Raw genomic sequence first — 20,093 nt, forward strand, 5'->3', positions numbered from 1 at the left:
TTCATGCACTACTATGCCTAATCCAAGCACTACTCCACTCAATCTTCATTCTCCCTTGTCCTTAGAAGTGGCTCCATGTCAAGAGGACTCTCAAAAAGAATAAGCTAGAAATTTCAAGAAAGATCAAGATCAAGCACCCTTTCATCTCTTTCAAGATTTTTCCCCTCCATATCCTCTATCTTGTCCACCTCCTAAGTATTATGAAGATACCACTTCCATTATCTCCCTTGAGCTTACTGAAAATTATGAGAAAAGTTCTCTTCATATGCTATCCAAGGCTACTTGTCAAGATCAAAGAATCCCCTCATGTTCTACTTCTCCATATCCACTTCAAAATTGTGCTCAAGTTTCAAGTGCTACTATTAAAAATGTTGTTCCTATGAAAGGTACTCTTGAGTCTATTGATGGCTTTGACCATGTTGCTCACTCTAAAGATGTTGATATCCCTTCCCACTATCCCTTTGCATCTTCTAAATCTATCCTTGGTCCTTATCCATAAAAGCTAAAGTCTTCAAACCTTCCATCTATATTGGGACCTTATGTTCCTCCATCTCCTACATTCACTCCTAGTTCATTCCCTAGCTCTCCTATAATACCTCAAGATCAACAAAGACACTCATCCTTGATGACTTTTCACCAATCTATACATCTAAACCACTCATATCATCCTTATTCATCCATAAATCCCAAGTCCTTTGGAAGTGAGAATAAACATAAGAATCCATTGAAAAATGAAGATCACTATGTCCCATCTAATCAACATGTGAATGCTAAGAAGGAGAATGCACAAGAGAGACCACAAAGGTCCACTATTAAAAAAGCTAAATCAAAGAAAATATGGGTTCCTAAACCCATTATTGAAGAAATGTGTTTTGAAGTATCCAAAGCAAAATCTAAAGCTATATGGATTCCCAAGTCTCTTTTAAAAGACTTGACTATTGAAAATACTTCAAAGTTGACATTCAAGCTTCCAAAGGCTTCCATTCCATCTTCTTCCAAAAATCTTTCTAAAAATATTCCAAAGCCTTCCACTCCACTTTTTTCCAAATCTTTTCTACCACCTCATACATCTAAATCTCAAGCTATTTCATCCATGATTCCTCCATTGTTCCAATACCCTTCAAGGTGTGTGTCAACGTTGATCTTGTCCAATATTTCAGCTACCCTCATGAAATCCTCTAAAGCTTACACTTACTTTCTATACATGAACTATGATCCTCCATATACTCTTCCTACTAGCATTTCTCTTTCATCACCCTATCAACATCTTTGAGCATACCTTTCTATGGTCTTGGCTTATCATGACTTATCTTTCCTATAGGAGCACTATCTACATTTAAAAATCTTGAGCTCTTTCTAAAAATTCAAAAAAATCAAAAAAAATAGAAAAAATAAAAAAATCTGTCAAAGTGGTGAAAACCTGGAAACAGGCGCTACTTGAAACCCTTGCACCTATGTCTATCAATCTCAATCATCCACTTCGCTACACATTTCCTAGCTTGGAATTGTTTCTTGTCCTCATCTTGGGGGCATAGCTACTTAGCCTTTTTGAGGTATTCTTATGCATTTGGGTTTCTTTGACAAGTCACAAAATAGTGTTTCTCAACACTTCCCCCACCTTGACATCAAGTGTTTTTCAACACTTTTCAGATAGTTTACCTACGGTCTCCGATGTCGCAATATTTCTCACTATCAAAATCAAGTCTTGAAGAAATGGCCAAGTGACTTACACACACGCACTTTAACATTTAAATGACTAAGTTATGATGATATTTATCTACTTTCTGTGTTGTCTATGATGATTTCTTTGCCATGTGTTACCTCCCTAATAGTCTTTTGAGGATGTCATTGACTAGAAGACTGGGGGCATGGGGCATGTCTTCTTGATTTTTGCTTGTGGGTATACTTTGTTTGTCTATAGTTTTGTAAGCATTTATGCTGGTCCTATTCAACACGTTGACTTACAAATGTATCATCCTTGACTGTTTCGAAAGATCGCACTTGGGGTTTATCCTAGCACTTATGCCTTGATATAGGTGTAATCTTGCTAAATTAAACTTAGGGAATCTAATCACGTAGTTATCTTGACTTACATGTCTCTGATGCTTAGATTGGATTTCCACATACCTATATGATATCGATCATATTCATATCCTCATAGTTATACTAGTGATGGTTGTATGATCTCATGATGTCCCTAATAAATGCTCAATGATGAAATTAAGAGTCTAAATGTTATGCGCTTTTTGCTGGTAAACCACTTTGCATATTAGCTTGCATTTTAGGTTCATTTTCTAGCTTAGTCTTGCATTCTTGCATATGGGGAGAGCTCTCTTTCTTCATCTTTTTGTGGACATATCAGCTAACTCCTTTCATATATTTCTTTACTTTCTTCTTGTTCATGTCTTTTCACCTTCTTAATCTTTCGCTTCATCTCTTTTCTATCTTTTCATCACATTATATAAAGTTTTGACCTCTTAAATAATTTTGACATCCTAGATTCATTTTCGAGATCGAAATCCAAATTCGAGTTCATCTTGATGGTCAAAATTATCTTTTAAAATTCTACTTTCTTCTGAGCAGTTAGCTGACCTTTTGAGGTCTAATCTCTAAATCATCATTGGGGCATCTTCATTTCTTCATGAATTCATCATTTCTATGCTTCATATCTACTTCTATTCACCTTTTCACATCTAAATCCTCTTTCTACTCAATTTGACCTAATTTTTATGATTTATCTTTTGCATTTAACTTTGGTCAAATTGGGGCATTTTATCAGTTTCTTATAGTCATTCTTGGGTTCTAATCATCTATCTGTCATCTTGGACATTTCTATATTCTAATTTTCTCATGACTAGCCAGTTTTTGCATCCCCTTACCTCATTTCAATTTCGATCTCGAGGGGGCAGAAATACTCTATCAATACTTGCTATAGCTATCTACTTCTTAGGAGCATTTGTTTGATCTTTTCACTTGCTCTTGATCTATCTACTTTGCTAGGTGTTAGTATTCTTCTTAAGTTCTGACATCATCTCTATCCTAGTGTTTAGTACTACCGCTATCAGACTATACATTTAGGATTTTCTATCTCTTTCTGCATTTCATTTTTTGGAATCAGATATCTATTTCTATTGCTGCCTACTTGGCTTCTGTTTTGTTTGACGTAATGCGTTCCTAGATTGATCACACATTAGTCAAAGAGGGGAAAATGTAATCACCTAAAAATGGTCATCTAGACTATTAGCCCCCTTCTCAACATTTTGGCTAAATTAATTCAATCATTTATCTAGACCAAATTGCTAATAATCAATTTATTTGATTATAACCTATAGTTTGACTATGCTATCCTAAGTTCATTATTTGATTAAAAGAACATGTCCCCTTTTAATTAAATAAAAGACCCCATTCTTCTAACCTACTTAAAGTGCACACATAAAGTCCTTTTCTATTTTGCAATTAAAAGAAAAGGCTTTGTGACTTTTGTCTTATATGACAAGTCAACTTATATTTTATTGGTTGACTTGTGTGTGCACATGGATTGCTCCTCTTTTTGAATTCCATCGTTGATCATCCACCATCTTCATCTTGATCTCTACCATCCATTCGACTTTAAAAGGGAGAGAGCTTTCCCCCTCAAATCATCCATCCTCATTTTGAATATTGTTATGCTGCAGGTTTTCTAACAGGTTTCTTTGGAGCTTTGTGGAGAACTTCTATTTCTTGTCTACATTCTCTCATCCATGGCATCATGGCATTCTAGCTTAGCTTAGCTTTTATTTTTACATGTAGCTTAATATCACATAGCTTAATAATGGTATTGTAGCACTCTCATACATGCTTAACATAACTATACTTTGCATCTCATTCTAGCTTAATCTTCATTTGCATTGCATTCTTGAGAAACTCCTTGGGACATTTGCACTCTTGCTCTTGTCTCAAAGAACCTCCCGTTGCATGGTTTACTAGCAAGAAGCACATTTCTAAGGCTTGGCTGAGAGCCTTTATGCTTGAATACTAGCTTCTTGCACTCCGTGGATAGGGAGCTCTAAGCCGACATCCGAACATTCCAACTCATGGAATCGTTTGGATAGAAGGGTTTAGAGTGGGACACTTTCAAGTGTACAGTGAGTAGGCCATAAGATGTAGGAGACAAAGGTAATTGAGTGATGGTGAATGCTTCTTTATTGAAATATTCAGAACATACTCTATCTTGGACTGATATTTTAATTCTCATTCTAGGTGTGTTTATGGGGATTGAACTTGAGGTAGAAGGTAAACTTGCCTCCTGATTTAGGGGAACTTGATTATTAGAGATAACTCTTAAGATAACACAATACTAGAAAGGGTTCAAATCACCTTCAATAAGGACCTCAACACCTTGATGTGGAATCTTAATGTGTTGGTTATAAGTGGAAGGTAGGACTTGCATCTCATGTATCCAAGTCCTTAATAATAACATGTAATATCCTACCTCTAGATCTAGGATTTGGAAAGGGGTATCTTTCACCACTAGTCCTACTATGATTGCAAAATAATAACACCCTTGGATGACATTTCCTCTCCAGCATATGCTCTAATATTTATCTTACAAGTGATATCAATATTATCTTCTAAGTATCCCAAGGCTTCTATAACTTTTAGAGCGCATATGTTTAGTCCAACCACACCATCAATGAGGACTCATCTAGTTGTGTATTATAGACTTGGACTGGTTGGTGCAAGGAGTCATTTTTCATATAGGCCCATTCATGGGTTGTTGGGGTAAATCCAACCTCAAAAAGAGAAAAGGCAATATGGATACCTCCAAAGGAGGGATAGATGAAAAAAAAATTGATGGGGCTACAAGGGGCAACCTAGGTATATAAGGATGTGGATGTGTGGCAAGAGACCACAAAGGCAATATCATTGCATTAATAGCTAAAAGATTGCTAGATGGAACAAATAATATTATAGAATGTTTTTTTGCTAAGGAAGCTTTGGAATTAGGAGTAAAGTTTGGAGGTCAAAGAATACATTTGGAAGGTGATTTAGAGATCATCATCAATGGCATCAAGAAAGAAAAGATGGAAGCATGGCATTTGGATCAATGCATTAGGAAAATTAAGGAGTTACTATTGGACTTTGAGGACTTTAATTGCTACAGGGAAGCAAATAAAGTGGTGGATTAGCTAGCCAACTTAGGGGCCAACTCAATATTGGGTCCCCAACATGTAATTTGTGAGGACTTCTGCCACCTTGGAGAATAAATTTAGAAATAAAAGTAGATGACCATTAGTGTAAAAATCTCATTCATGGTAATCCATCTTTTATGTCAAAAACATTATGTTTTAAACTCACAAGGACATTAACCACCCCAGGGTAAGCATATACTTTCAAGATATCAAAGCATCCTTTACACATGGAAAAGATGTGTGCGGCTAGATCAGGTACATTTTTTAGAGTTTCCAAAGAGTTTTGTGGGTATTAAATCTAGGCAGAAGATGAGATGGGACCATTATTTTTCACAGAGAACAAAAATGGAGGCAAATTTTTCCCTTGGCTCAAAGTCACAAATTCAAACATATGAAGGAAAAATCTCCCTTAGGTGACTAAAACACATTTTCTTCATTGAGCATCCAAACTTTATGAAAGGTGTTAAAATGCTATTTAGGCCAGAGAATTTGGATGACTTTTGGAAGCAACGGTCCAATGTGGACATGGCCTCTTTGTTTGTGGTGATTGCTCTACTAGTGGGGGGATCAAAAGATGAAGTTTAGAGGGTGGTTATTGCTAGTGTCAATAGACAATTGCTTTTGGGTTTGGATGAAATTATTGAACAAGCATTTTTGGGGGTGAGCATCAAAATGGGCACTGAACCTTGGTGTTTGATTGGTGGAGAAGATTCCTCCATCTAGCTATTGGTGGTTTGGGCATCCTCAAACCTACAAAGAGTGTATATCCCAAAAGTCACTAGGGGATGAAAATTGATAATATATTTTATGGCCAACAACATCTAGAAGAAGGAGGTGGAGTGTAGTTTCGTGAAGGAAATGGCAAGAAAAAGTACCTTGGCCCTCGAACAAAAACTATGCCACCAAATTATGAAGAAACAATAGCCAAAAGATGGGACATCTACTATAGAGGGGATATGGGTAGATGCTTCCTTGATACCAGAGAGGGGAGATGGAAAGGGCAATAATTGTAGGTTGGGGTAGGGACTCTTGGTGGAGGATGATCATGTTACCTCAACATTTACCTAAGAGGAAGCAGCCAACTCATTTAAGATGTAGCTAATGGCAGCAATGGTGGAGCCTATAGTTTGGTTAATGTATGGTTAATGTATGGGTGGGTGTTAGTGTGTTTATGGAGTGTTAAAACTCCCTTTTGGGTTATTATTACCTAATGGTGTATGTAGAGGGATGGGTAGCTACACATGCAAGGCTTACACCATAATGATATAATGTACTCTCTTTTTCAACATCAATACAAACAATATTACCAATCAAAAAAATGAGTCATTTTGCATCAATTTATGTGGAGACATATCCTTCTCAATGAATTTGGAATTTTTATTATATGTGGTATAGTTTACCATTGTTTGTAAATTTTTAGGAGTTATGTCCCTTGGGACAACATCATCTTAAAGGTATTTGTCCAATGTTTTTTTAATTTTGGGAAAATATGAGTGTAATCACCCAAAAATGGTCATCTAGACTATGAGCCCCTTTCTAGCATTTTTGCATAATTTATCTATTTCTTATTATTTATCAAATTGTCACTTTTCTATTTATTTAATTATAACCTATGGTTTGACCACTTTATCCTAAGTCTTTTATTTGATTGAAAGGACTTGCTCCCTTTTAATTAAATACAGTTCCCCAAATCACTCTTATCCTAAGTGTATGCACATAAAGCATTATTCCTATTTTAAAAATAAGAGAAAAATGCATTTTTTTCTATACACATGAATTCACAATTTTCTATGCGAGAGGAATCTTCTAATTTCAAAATAACTTTAATTCTCCTCCACATATCTTTCATCTCTTAAAGTCAACCATTGATCTTGATTACGTGAGATGTGTGTGCAAATGGATCACTTAATATAATTTCTCCACCCTTTATTAGACATCTTTTTCCTCTTAATCTCAACCTTCCATTTCTCTTTAAAAGGGAGGGCTCTCTCTTCGTTCTCTAAACTTATGCTTTTTTACTAACATTATGCTATAGGATTTCTAGGTAAATTTGGATGTTTGAAGACTTGGAGCATTCTTGCATTCTAGTTTAGCTTTCATCTCACTCGCATCATAGCTACATGGAATTCTTAGTTTATTTTTTTAATGCATTAGAATAACTCACATACTCTAAATAGGAGGCTTTGTAACTTTTCATTCGTGTTAGCTTGTACCTTGCATATCACCTTAATTTAGTTTGCATTTTCATGACATTCATCTTTAGTTATTGGATACTAACATCCTTGTTCTTATCTTTGAATCTATCATTCTATGGTGCACCTTTCAAGGGTTGCATAGCTTGGTTCATTTGAGAGTTTCCATACTACTATTTTCCACCTTTGCATGCCATAGAGAGAGAGCTTCCTCTCAAGTCTCTCTCTTCATGGGATTCTTTAGGAATAAGGGTTTATAGAAGTGTGCATACTTTTTGGTATACATTTTTGGAACCCACCATGAGGCTCAAACTTATGACCACAAGCCATACACATGACAATAGTTTTCATAGGGTTTTTTCTTTAAAACCTCCTAAGTGTTAGTATTGGAAATGTCACTTTGTCCCTTGTTCAATTGCTTGATGAAGTGTGTGTGTGTGTGTGTGTGTGTGTGCTATAATTGCTTTCAAAAACTCTACATTATTGTTACAAACTAAAATACACTATGCTACAACTATTACATTGCTCAAACAAGTGAACATTTGAATTCAAACATAGGTCTTGTAGGCATGAAGTCACAAAAAGTTGTTTATGTTGAAATTACATTGTACTACCCTTTTAAGAAGTATCATACAATACTTTTGGATTCTAAAAAATATCATTATCTTAAAGAAAATGTCATACTACTATACCAGACCTTGTCATACTGTCCTATTGGCCTAAACTATCACATTGCTTCCTATAATGTATCATAGGAAACTTGCTTCTGAACTTCTATCATACTGCTTCTTGCACTCTATCATCTGAATCTGTTGCTTGCTCAAATTTTACTTTGACTATGTTCAACTAGTTTAAGGGCATCCATACTTGGTCATATTGCATTCCAAGGCTGAAATATACATGTTTGGCTGCATTCTAGGCTTAAAAAAAATCACCTTGGCACTTTGGATACATACTTTAGTTGAGAGATTGTTCACTTGTCATTTTTGCTTACTTGGCCTATTTTTCTATTTGGCCTTCTATCCTAGATCTCATCTTGAGTCACTAGTGTCATAAGTCACTTGGACACTTTTGATGACCTATTTTTCATTAATACCCTTCTCTTGAAAAGTAAACATCTTGATTCTCTAATTTTGAACTCCAAATGTGTTGTGTTATCTCATAAGCTAAAGACTAAGCTATTATGTGAAAATTAGTACTAGGCTTCAATTTGGTCAAGGTAGTTGTCCTTATTTTAGATTTGAGAAATTTTCTTCTCCTACTAGGCATCTATGTAAGAAAAAATTTAAGGGTGAATCTATTTTTTACACAGTTGAGGAAGATAAGTTCATCACTTGGTACAATCCATTTAATTAGACTCTCTCTCTCTCTCTCTCTCTCTCTCTCTCTCTCTCTCTCTCTCTCACACACACACACACACACACACACACACACACACACACACACACACACACACACACACACTCTAATCTATGGGTATGGATATTATTTTGATAATAGTGTTACAAGATAGGATTTTTGTTATGCCAAAAGATCAATCGAGCAATGCCTGATGCAACCACTAGACTTATAGAGCACAAGAGGCAATTAGTCCATGTCACAAATCCTAAAGGGGAACATTGGTAGTTAGTCCAACAATCCCCCGTCAACATTACCTAAAGAGATTCAAACTTGTAACCAAGCTCTAATACCACTTGTTACAAGCTATGGTTATTATTGCAGCAAAAAATATAGCTATTAATATCTAATATAACCACTAGACTTATAGAACATGGGAGGCTATTAAGCTATGTCACAAATACAAAAAGGGAACATTGGTGGATTCTATCAAATATAGCACTAACAATTATTCAACTAGAATTATAAAAAGATGCCTTAGATTGCAATCCTTGAAGGTGTGTGTTAAGTTTCGTATGTAAATTTTATGTTGGATATTCTCCTATGGTATAGCATATACATTTTAGGATAAGAAGTAACCTTGTTTTATAAAAGAGATTGATGATGTGTCTTCTAAGGGATTACTCATTGAGTTGTGTATTTATGTAACTGACAAGTTTTAAATATTTTTAATATTTTAATTTTGATTGATTATATGAAGTAGTAGTGTTTATGTACTACTATTATGAAAGAAGTAACCTCTCATATCAATGATGTATTGGCCTAGTAAAGAGCATGAATCTTGGGAACCCAATAAATTTAGGAATCTTAAAATATCTCTTCTTATTAGAACTCCTAAATTGTGAGATGTAAATATTTTCTAATATATCAATGTTAGACTAAAGTCAAAATGAGTATATAGGAACACTTGAGCTAAAAATTGGTGTAATAAATTAGTATATGCAAGAAACTTATGATAGAATGATTATTTGACAAATCATTTCCATATTGTTAGCTAATTATTTACTACTTATGAGTGATGAATGGTTTGGAACTTTCTAACCTCCAAGAGTAAGTCGAATCTTAGTGAAAAGGATGTAAGACCCCTCCATCCGTAACATGTCCTTGATATGCATGTTGGAAGTTAGAGAATATTATAGCAACTTATATGCTTATTTTTTAGCTAATAGTTTATTTGTGGGATTTTTGCTCCTTCAAAAAAGAGTTTTGTGGATAAAGCTATCAGTATTTTCCCTATCTTTTTTTCTTATAACTCAAATTTGAATAAAATTATATAATTAATAAACCTTTTTTATTTAAGAATTGTTAATATAAGGTTATAGTGACTTTATACATCATTTGATTGCCTGAGAAATATTATTTATTACCATGAGCTAAATCAATAGTTTAAAATTATTAGAAAAAATTGAGAATAGAAATCTACTTACTAATATATAGAAACATCCTAGGAAATTAGAAATAATAACTTATTTTCTTTTTTGGTTGCTCATCATACAATTGGTCTTTGCACATGATATTTTGAAGCATTTGTTTTTCATTTCCAATAAATATGTCTAAGGTAAGCCATCAAATCACTTTTTTTGGTATGTTGGAATTTTATTTTTACTTGTATGTGATTATCACTTTTTCTTTGTATTTTTTATCTCATCATTAGGATTTATTCATTTTTTCTGTGGTCCAATATATCAAACTTGCCACATCTAGAATGTTACAATTGAAGCTACATTGAAAACTCATTTTATTTTCTACTTTGTGTTCTCTATTTCCTTTTCTCTATGTTATAGTAGGACGTATTATAAATCCATGCATTTTAGAATTGCATTGATTTGGTTATTTACAAAGGTGATTTTAAAGGGGACAATAAAAATTCAAAGAAAGACACAATGACTAAATATTTCTTTTTTCCATTCCTAACATTTTCCTTGCACTTACAACCACCTTCTTGCATATTGGACTTGCAATTGCAGCTTTACCCTTAGCTTATGGATAGAGGGTAGTTAGGGCTCTTCAGGAGAGGCATTAGCAAGATATTGGTATTTAAAATTAGGATGTTATCAATTGCCCATGTTCATTACATCACCTACCATGATATTTTTATATTAAGTTACTATGATATCAATCATGTTATAATAATATAACTTTGTATAACTAATAAACTCTTTTAAACAAATCTTAAAACAAATTCCATGATCAATCATAGAAAGTAGAAAGAAAGAACAAAAAAGGATGGATTGAGTTTGTTAATGTGTGGACTATTTTCTTGCCAGTCATGCTACAATAACAACTAAACTTTGTACTAGTTTCCTATCATCTAAGTTTTTTCTTTGAAATTTCAGATCAAATTCCTAGAAAGTAAGAAAAAAAGAAAGTAGCCTTGTTTGTTGTCATGTAGAGTGTTAATTGTTGATGATGTCATGTTTTGAAATTGTGAAACTATAGTTGAGGAAGCATAAAAGGCATGTTTAGGTGGGAAATCTTAATTTTGAAATCAACATAGAGATTGACAAATTGGTACTTTGGTTGCCACTGAATACTTTTTTTTGATGATACAAAATGGTTGTATGCACTTCCTCTTTGAAGAAAGTAATATCCCACTTTACAAATAATCATAGACCTATGTGAGATCTATCATTAATTTGGTAGTGGAGTCTCCAAAATTTAATGGTTGCATAGTAGCATACACTAGGCATGGGGTAGGCTTGAACAATCTAAGTTAATTGGTTTCTAGGACAATGTAGATATATTTCTTTTTTGTACTAGTCCCTAGTCTAGAAGTATAATAATTTTTCTCATTTTACAATTGTATAAATTTGCAAATACTTGGCTCTTCCCTCAAAAATGTCAATGGTATAAGGAGATACATGATATTTTTAATTATAATGAAGAGCTTATGTGTCATATTCCCATTTTAAGACATAATTTTAATAATAATTAGATAATACAATTATTTTTTAAGCCAAAGTAGAATTGCCACCATAATTATATTAATAAAAATTGATTCAATTATTCATCTGTGGAAGAATAGGGAAGAAACCATGGAATCATCGTTGTATACATGTATAGTAATGATATTGATCTTTACATTTTATAAACAAAAAACCCACTTAAAAGGTAGATAGAAAAAGGATATCAATTTTGAATCTTTCCCATAGAAATCCACAAAAATCCATTGTATAATAATATATCTAAATGCAATGTACTTAAGATGGGATACAAACTAACAAGATCATGTGATTTCATATTCACATTATCACATAAATCCTCCTCACTCCCATGCAAAAGTAGTACCCTACCATGTGGACAATTGTTGTGATGTAACAATATCTAGTAAGTGACAAGCACAACATAAACCAATGAGGGCCAATATGATAGTTTACACATGGGAGTAACCAACAACATTATTTCTCAAATCCACACAGTTGAATGTATCCCATCACTCATTGTCTTGTACAAAACAAGTAAATCTTGCAATTTTACATCTTGTTGAATGATTTTGTTAGGTATAAATGTCATCTCCTAATGACCATCACACCCCTTGTTGGCAAGCTGGTCTACCAATGCATTGTCTTCCCACAATGTGTGGGAGATGAGTACTTCTAGAAAGGAGTCCAATAAGTGCCAATTTTGTTGAAAGATACATGTTAGCCTCCAATTATGTGATACACAATTGATGCATGCATTAATTATTACCATTGAATCGCCTTCTATATGGATATAGTGAAATTTACCAGTTTTAGCCAATACTAAGCCTATAAATAAAGCTTGAGCTTCTCCCATATTATTTGAACCTTGTGGGAGTGAACATCACTTTAATGCCAACAATGAGCCTTGATGGTCACGGATGTACACACCTACTCCTGAATTCCCTGGATTGCCTCTAGAAGAACTGTCAAAGTTTATTTTAACAACCCCTTGAGAGGGAAAAATCCACTTGACTAAAGCTCTATTTTGTGCCTTATTAGATAATAAAATGTTATTAAATTAATAATGATAACAAAGCTACAATAAAACTTATACTAAAATATAAAACTAGGAAATAATAATAATTTAATCTATATTATTAATGAAATAATATTTTGTATGGTATTTTAAATAATTATAAAATAATAAAATTTCAATGAGTAAATAAACAAATAAAGAAATAAAATTAGATACAAGAGACAATATTGTAGAAAGTATGTTAACTTTCTAAATAGAATTTAATAATAAATAAGAATAAATACAAATAAGTAAGAAAATAAATAATATAACATAGAATAATATAAATTAACTAAATCTAATGAAAATTCAAGAGATGTTTAACAAACAGGCATGAATCCTTAAAATTAAGATATAAAGGGAGGAGAGTTTATTTTGGAGAGAAGAAAAAAATAAGAGAAGAGAAGAGTTCAAAAAGGAAAAATGGAAGAGGAAAGTAATATGAAGAAAATAAGGAAGTGACTTTCTGAAAAGGTATCAATCATATTGAAAGGATGTGAACCTTTGAAAGGATCAAATTATGAATAATTGTGACCTTTTAAAAAAAAATGATTATAAAGTATTGGGACTTTTCCATTGGATTCAATTTATGTAGTGTTGTGACTTTTTAAAAGATTTGTATTATGAAATGTTGTGACTATTGGAAAAGAAGAAACAAAAAAGTATATTTTTTTCTTCCCTTATAATTAGAAAAGGAAGAATTTTGGAAAGTAAATATAGAGTTGAGATAATATATATGGAGGAATAATTCATTGAAGGGCTAACTAAGGATAGAGCCACATGGACCAAGAAAAGAACAAGGTAACAAAGGTATGTTTATGGATTATAATTGTTTAATTATGTGATGAATTTATTAATATTAATGAACCATACTTGTGGATAATATTTTTTTATCTCCTGGGTTTAATGCCATGGAGATTAATGAGACTCGAATCATGGACCATGTGAGATATTAAGATCTCCATTGTCCACCATGGCTGAGAATTAACATGATATAATATCTTGATGTTATCAACATATGCATATGTGATTAGTCTTGGATAGAGGATGCCTGTCCAAGAAGAATTTGAAGGGGTGCACTCCTGGGAAGATGGTGAGGTAGCTATGATCTAGGAAGCTCAATCTAGAGACGTCCTTAAGATTGGGGTTAAATTAGAGGGTAGAATAATATAGTTGTTTTGTTATTATTATGGTTCTAACCATTCTTTTTGAGGTATTACTTGTCCCTAACTAACCCTAATAGTGGGGACATTACATTATGCAAAACAAATTTCTTCTTCTATTGTCATACATGTTTTGGGTCTATTCTTTAATTTTCCAAGATAAAAAATAAATTTAAATTAAATAATTACAAATTTACATGCCAAAAAATGAGACAATGATCATTGCTCAAAAGAATTGCACAAATGTCATGGAAAAGTGGTGGTACATTACAAATAAGCAACCATGTTAGCTACTTGTTGCATGCACAAGAATGAAACTACTAGTGGTAAGAGTGTTATCATTCTTGAGGTGTTTTCATAGCCCATTATTTTCTAACTATAATAACATCACATTCTAGTTTGGAAATGATAAATCATTTTTAGGTGTAATCCTCCATGAGCATTCATCTCTTCTTATACATCCCTGATATTTTAGGACCACCTAATAGATCTATAAGTTACCATGTGAGGTAATCATTATCAATGATTATGGTTACCTTAGATGAATTACTTATAATGATTAAAGGATTTATTGTGATACTCATTTTGATAATATTGTTTGTTATACTTGACATTAGATGGGATTTTAATATTTTATGAATTATGGATTGTAAGTTCCTCCTTTCTATAATTAAATGATGAGACATTACCAATTATTTCCTTTCCTTTGAATAATAGGTATATGATCATTATCTTTTATGTTTACTTATACATGATCTTTTATCTCTTTGGTTCATTATGAGATTATTCTTGTTGAGTAATGATTCAAAAATATTACTTATATATTTGATTATGTTTACTATTAGAAATAGGAGATATTGAGAGGGTGGTGAATCAGTATTCCACAAACTTTTTCCCAACTATGGATATCATTAAGAATCTTATAACTTTCATATAAAATTAAACTTATTAAGATGAACAATAAACACAACTATAAAGTAATGCAACACATAACATGATATTTGTTAACTAGGGAAACCCTTGCCAAGGGAAAACCTTCATGGGGATGGTACTCACAAAATAATCCACTAATCAAAAGTATCTTGTCAAATATATTGACCCTATTAGGACTTTATTAAAAATGTATAGTGTTTCAATCCTTGTTAGAAGACTAGACCTTGTTAGAAGCCTCAACCCTATTAGGAGTTGTTATTACAATTATACAAAGTATGCAAGATGAGCCCATTGCCCAAACATGAAATACACAATAATGTTCTTTAGTACAAGAGATAAATACAAAATCTCTTACTGATATTGATATCTTCAATATTTTATTCGCCTTTTCTTCTCTCAACATAATTGATCATATATACATATTACTTTGATCTAAAAACATAATTTCCATATCACAAAAATAGCTTTTCAATGTCATTGACATCACCAAAACTTTGCATCTAAATTCATGTCCTTTATCCCAAGTTATTTCATAATAACCTAAACTGCCTACCTTCGTACCTTTACACATTTCCTAAAATACAAAGTTAACTCTTGCTAACTTAGGGTTAACATTTGGATGTCATCCCTAATTGATCAAGTAATTATTTCAATTTAAAAAAAAATCTTAAATAAAAAAATCCATTTCCTTATCTTTATCATGTCTTGTTTGTTTACCATTATCACTATAAAACTTGAATATCCCTGTTCATGTTGTCTGTACAACTTGTAGTGCCTGCCCTAGTTTGCATTTTGCTATTATTGCCAACCTCTTTCTCAATGAATTTTCTATTAATTAAGCCTAATTAAAAGATTCAATTAATAGTTTAATTTAATGAAAAATTAATATGATATTTTAATATTTAATTTTATTTAATTAATTAAATAAGAAGAATTAAATTTGAAGATAAAAGTTATAAGTTTAAATTTGGAACATGACAATATTTATTTAATTTAATAATAATATATTTAGAGTTCATTTTTAAATAAATACTAAATAATATTATTATATATTTATCAATTAATTTTCGAAAATAAATTTACAAATGGAAAATAAATTAATTTATTAAAATTTCATGACCACATGACAAGTGCATGAGTTTTAAAATTAATAAATTAATAAAAATAAATAAAATGAATATTAAATAAATTAATGTGCCTTATTTTAATATTTATTCACATAGGTGTATGCAAGCTCTTGGGAGTTGTCATGTTGACAACACAGGAGTTTGCACTCTAAGTATGCACATGTTGTCTACACTTAGGATTTGGTACATTATTTGAGCACAATATAATGTTGTCTACAACATTCTAGACACCTCATCATGTTTATCTTCTTATCATGGAAGTTATGTGCTTAGTTTTCATGCTTATCTCCTAGTTCTTTCTAGACACATTATAGATGCATCTTAGAGGCCTTTATATAAAAGCTCTCCTAGTGTGTCTAGACATTCTCATATGCTTCTACAAGCACTCCTAGTCACTTGGGGGTTTGGTTCTTGGAGAGAAGGAAGGAATTTTTGAAAAGGAGAAGGAGCTTCTCTACAATTTTTTGAGGCATAGCGAATTAGCATCAGTGTCCAGGTAGGCACTCATGATTATTTCACATATTTTATTATGCTCTTTCTTTTCCTTTCTTCATCGTGTCTATTATGTGTGTCTGAATAATTATCTATGAATGAATCTTCAATTTTGTAATTTGGAATTAGGGCATGCATATTGTTTCATCTAGTTATGGGAATAAAAAAATTCATTACAACCTTCCTTTAGTAGAATCAAGAATTGGAAATTAATTCGGGTTTGGGTTCAAATTAAAATAGGATTAAGAATTAAATTTGGGAAAAGTTTAAAATTATAAATAAAAATTCTAAGCTGGAAATTTGAGAGGTTGGTTCTAAGTTTTCTATCAGATCATACTTACAAATGTTATATATATATATATATAACATTTGTAAGTATGATCTGATAGAAAACTTAGAATAACATTTGTATATAATTATATATAATTTTTTACCTGTATAGGGGGGAAATATTGGTTTGTTTGTTTATTAAACAAAATCTTATTCAAAATATATATATATATATATATATACATCCCTTTGAAATAAATCTATAATATTTACAGAGAATGTTTTAAATTGAAAACGTATTTGTTAAGGGGAGTGTTGGATTTGAAAATGTTTTTATTAAAACTAAATTTTTTTTTTAAAATTACAAAATATATATTGTGGGGGGGATTTTATCCCCACCCCACTTACCTTATTGGTCGGCACTCCCTGTACCTATGTGTACCCGCAATGCAGGATGGAGCATGCATAGTAATGTTGGCAGCTCTATAAGGTGGCCACATGGCCATAAATTCCATCGGTGGCTGTAATATATGATACAACGATCCATTAATTTCTTTAAACCCTTGTTACATGCCCTTTGTAAAATATTTAAAATTTGACTTTTGTTTTAAGTTTAGTTTATATTAAAGTTTTAATATTAAACCACTGCACGCCAATCTGCATAGTAATTGATATTCACTTGATATAATGTGTCAATTTGCATCATACTTTTATTATTCTATATGAAAGTTTAATATTATAAAGTGTTACTATAATCTATGGGATATGCCAAACATTGAGGCATATACGGGCCACTAAACAAAAAATGAGTGATTCCACCATTTTCATTCTACTGGATATAACTTCAAATACTAAAACAGGTTCTACAGTTCAGACTTTAAAAGAAGGCATGGGCTCTCAACTATTCTTATATATCATGAGATGTTCAATGTTCTATTTGAGCTCCCATGGATGATTATAAAATTATTTGAGCTTATCATGAAAAGATCCAAACTTCAAAAGAAAATTCAAATGGTTAAGAGGATGTCTAACTTGAAGCATAACCTTTGTAATCTTGTGGGGAATGTGACTCATGTACCCACTTCCTCTATCGCTTCTACCCATTCCAATGTAGATCCATCCAACAAAGGAACTTCATTGCCCCCCTCAATTTCAATGTGGTAATTGTCAATGCCCATCCCTTCCAAAGTAGAGAGCAAGTACTCTATGGTATGCAAACTTGTTCCACCTCTCCTAACATGAACACTCAGAGTGGTATCAATCAAATTCACTGTAGAAATAGGAACCCTGACCATATGTATATTATCAATAATGAAATATCTTCCCTTTCCAGCCATAGCCGGTAAGACTCTCATAATGAGCTTCTTATTTTGGACATAGCAACAGCTTGGTTATAGGCACAATTCTGCCACATTCGACGTAGCTATCCAGTTTGCTACCAAAAATCGTGATGCCTTTGATGCCCTTCACTTGGACATCGCATTGGAGGTATTAAGAGGTATGGTTTCTACAAGGATTTGTCTTACTGCTGATACATATAACATACTCGTGGTTGCTTTATGTAGAGAATGTAGATTGGATGATGCAAAACAATTGATCAAACATAAGAAGGATAAGGGCTCTTGCCCAACAATGATAACTTTAATAGGCTACTTGAAGCTTACATTGAGAAGAATAGTTTGAGGAAAGCATTTGAATGGGTGGATTCAATGACTGAGTCATGTTGTGTTGTAGATTTGTTTACATATACACAGCTATTGCATATTTGTAATGACTATTGGGTGCATCTTGCAATCACCTCCTATCATTAATGGGAGGCATCATTCAATGACAATTGGTATTCATCTCTTCTATCTACGCCCACTCTCCTCTTAATCGTCGGTGTCTGTGGGTTGTTGTATTGCACCTGCAAGTGGCAGTGAAGAATGCGCACAACTTTCTAATATAGCCACATGAGATTTAAATGTTTATCAAAGTTTATAAAAGTTTGTTTATTAAAGTTAGTTGTAATTGTTATTAAATGTTTTAATAATAATTTTGTTTATTGATATTAATATTAATAAATGTTAATTAATTGTTTAATATATATATATATATATATTCAATGTTTATTTATTGTTTACTGTTAGCCGACTGAATAGTTCTAGTGGTATTCTGTATTCTATAGCTGATAGTTCGACGGTCCGGCGGTGTTTTAGTCCGGCGGTGTTTAGCCGATGGTCTGGCGGTGTTTTTGTATGTTGTAGCCGACATCGTCGTAAATAGTTTGTAGCGGATAGAATAATTGTGGCCGACGAACTCCTTCGAAAAGGTTTGGTGGTAGTATTTATATCCCGTCTAGGATCATTGTAAAGCATCATTCATCTACTATTGCAAATATAATTTTGTTGTTCGTGTTCATTATCTGTATGCGTTCATTTCCTTTACCTGTACGGTAAACATTTGGTGTCGTTGCCTTATGAATCTGGAAGGTGGGAGGAATGAAGATTAATGCCAAATCATCTTAACAAGGATCAGAATAAGGCGAAGGGAAAAGATGGAATCCATACTGCATAAGAACATTTAATTCTGGCACAACAAGCAGATCGCCGAAGGAGGTTCCAGAAGCTTTCCGACAGAAACAGGAGTGCGAAGGACTTGTTGGAGGAGACTCGGCAACGGGTGGAATTGGTGGAAGAAGCATGGGAGGAGTTCTTGACTTTGTGTTCATCGAGGGAAGAAAATTTAGACGGGAGAGCATCAACTCGCATGGCTCGTAGTGCCGATGGAGCATGAGCATGGAGTGACCTCTTCATCTAGGATAGACTTTCGCGGGAAACAATTTCAGAGGATCTTCCATCTTCACCAAGGGTTGCAATTGTCAACATCTCCAGTGTGGGAGTGTAGACCATTGGTGTGGGAGTTCAGACTGCCGGTGTGGGAGTGTAGACTGCTAGTGTGGGAGTCTAGACTGTCGGTGTGGGAGTGCCGACCACTGTAGGAGTGCAAGCCTCCACAGTTATGGCGGGACCCAAAGAAAAATTATTTAAATTTGAAGGCGATGGTACAATCGACCCCTTCCAACATTGTAAGACATGTGAGATGATCTGGAGGGCAAATGGAATCACAGATGTCGACGAATGGGTCAGGCAATTTTTGGCAACCCTACGGGGTGTTGCGATTGATTGGTTTTCAGATATGGATCCGCAGAAGCTAGATACATGGGATATCATTAAAAAGGAGTTCTTGGAAAAATTTAAACTTTTGTGGGATGATAATGAAATTGTAGCAAAAATTTTCAATACCAAGCAAGGGAAGCACGAAACTGTCTGTGTTTACGCCAGGAGATTGAAAGACTTAATAAACAAAATGGAAAGCAAGTCAGCAGAC

The 20,093-nt window shown here is 33.1% G+C and overlaps 1 pseudogene; it reads right to left on the reverse strand.

Moving 5' to 3' along the window:
- LOC149562156 (putative 12-oxophytodienoate reductase 11 pseudogene) overlaps window positions 1-18,977 on the reverse strand; it is an 87,490-nt pseudogene extending 68,513 nt beyond the window's left edge.
- Window positions 18,978-20,093: the final 1,116 nt, after the last annotated feature.

The sequence above is a fragment of the Cupressus sempervirens genome, chromosome 4 (genome assembly GCF_028749045.1).
Source record: "Cupressus sempervirens isolate cs-2001-9-10 chromosome 4, ASM2874904v1, whole genome shotgun sequence".
Classification (NCBI taxonomy): domain Eukaryota; kingdom Viridiplantae; phylum Streptophyta; class Pinopsida; order Cupressales; family Cupressaceae; genus Cupressus; species Cupressus sempervirens.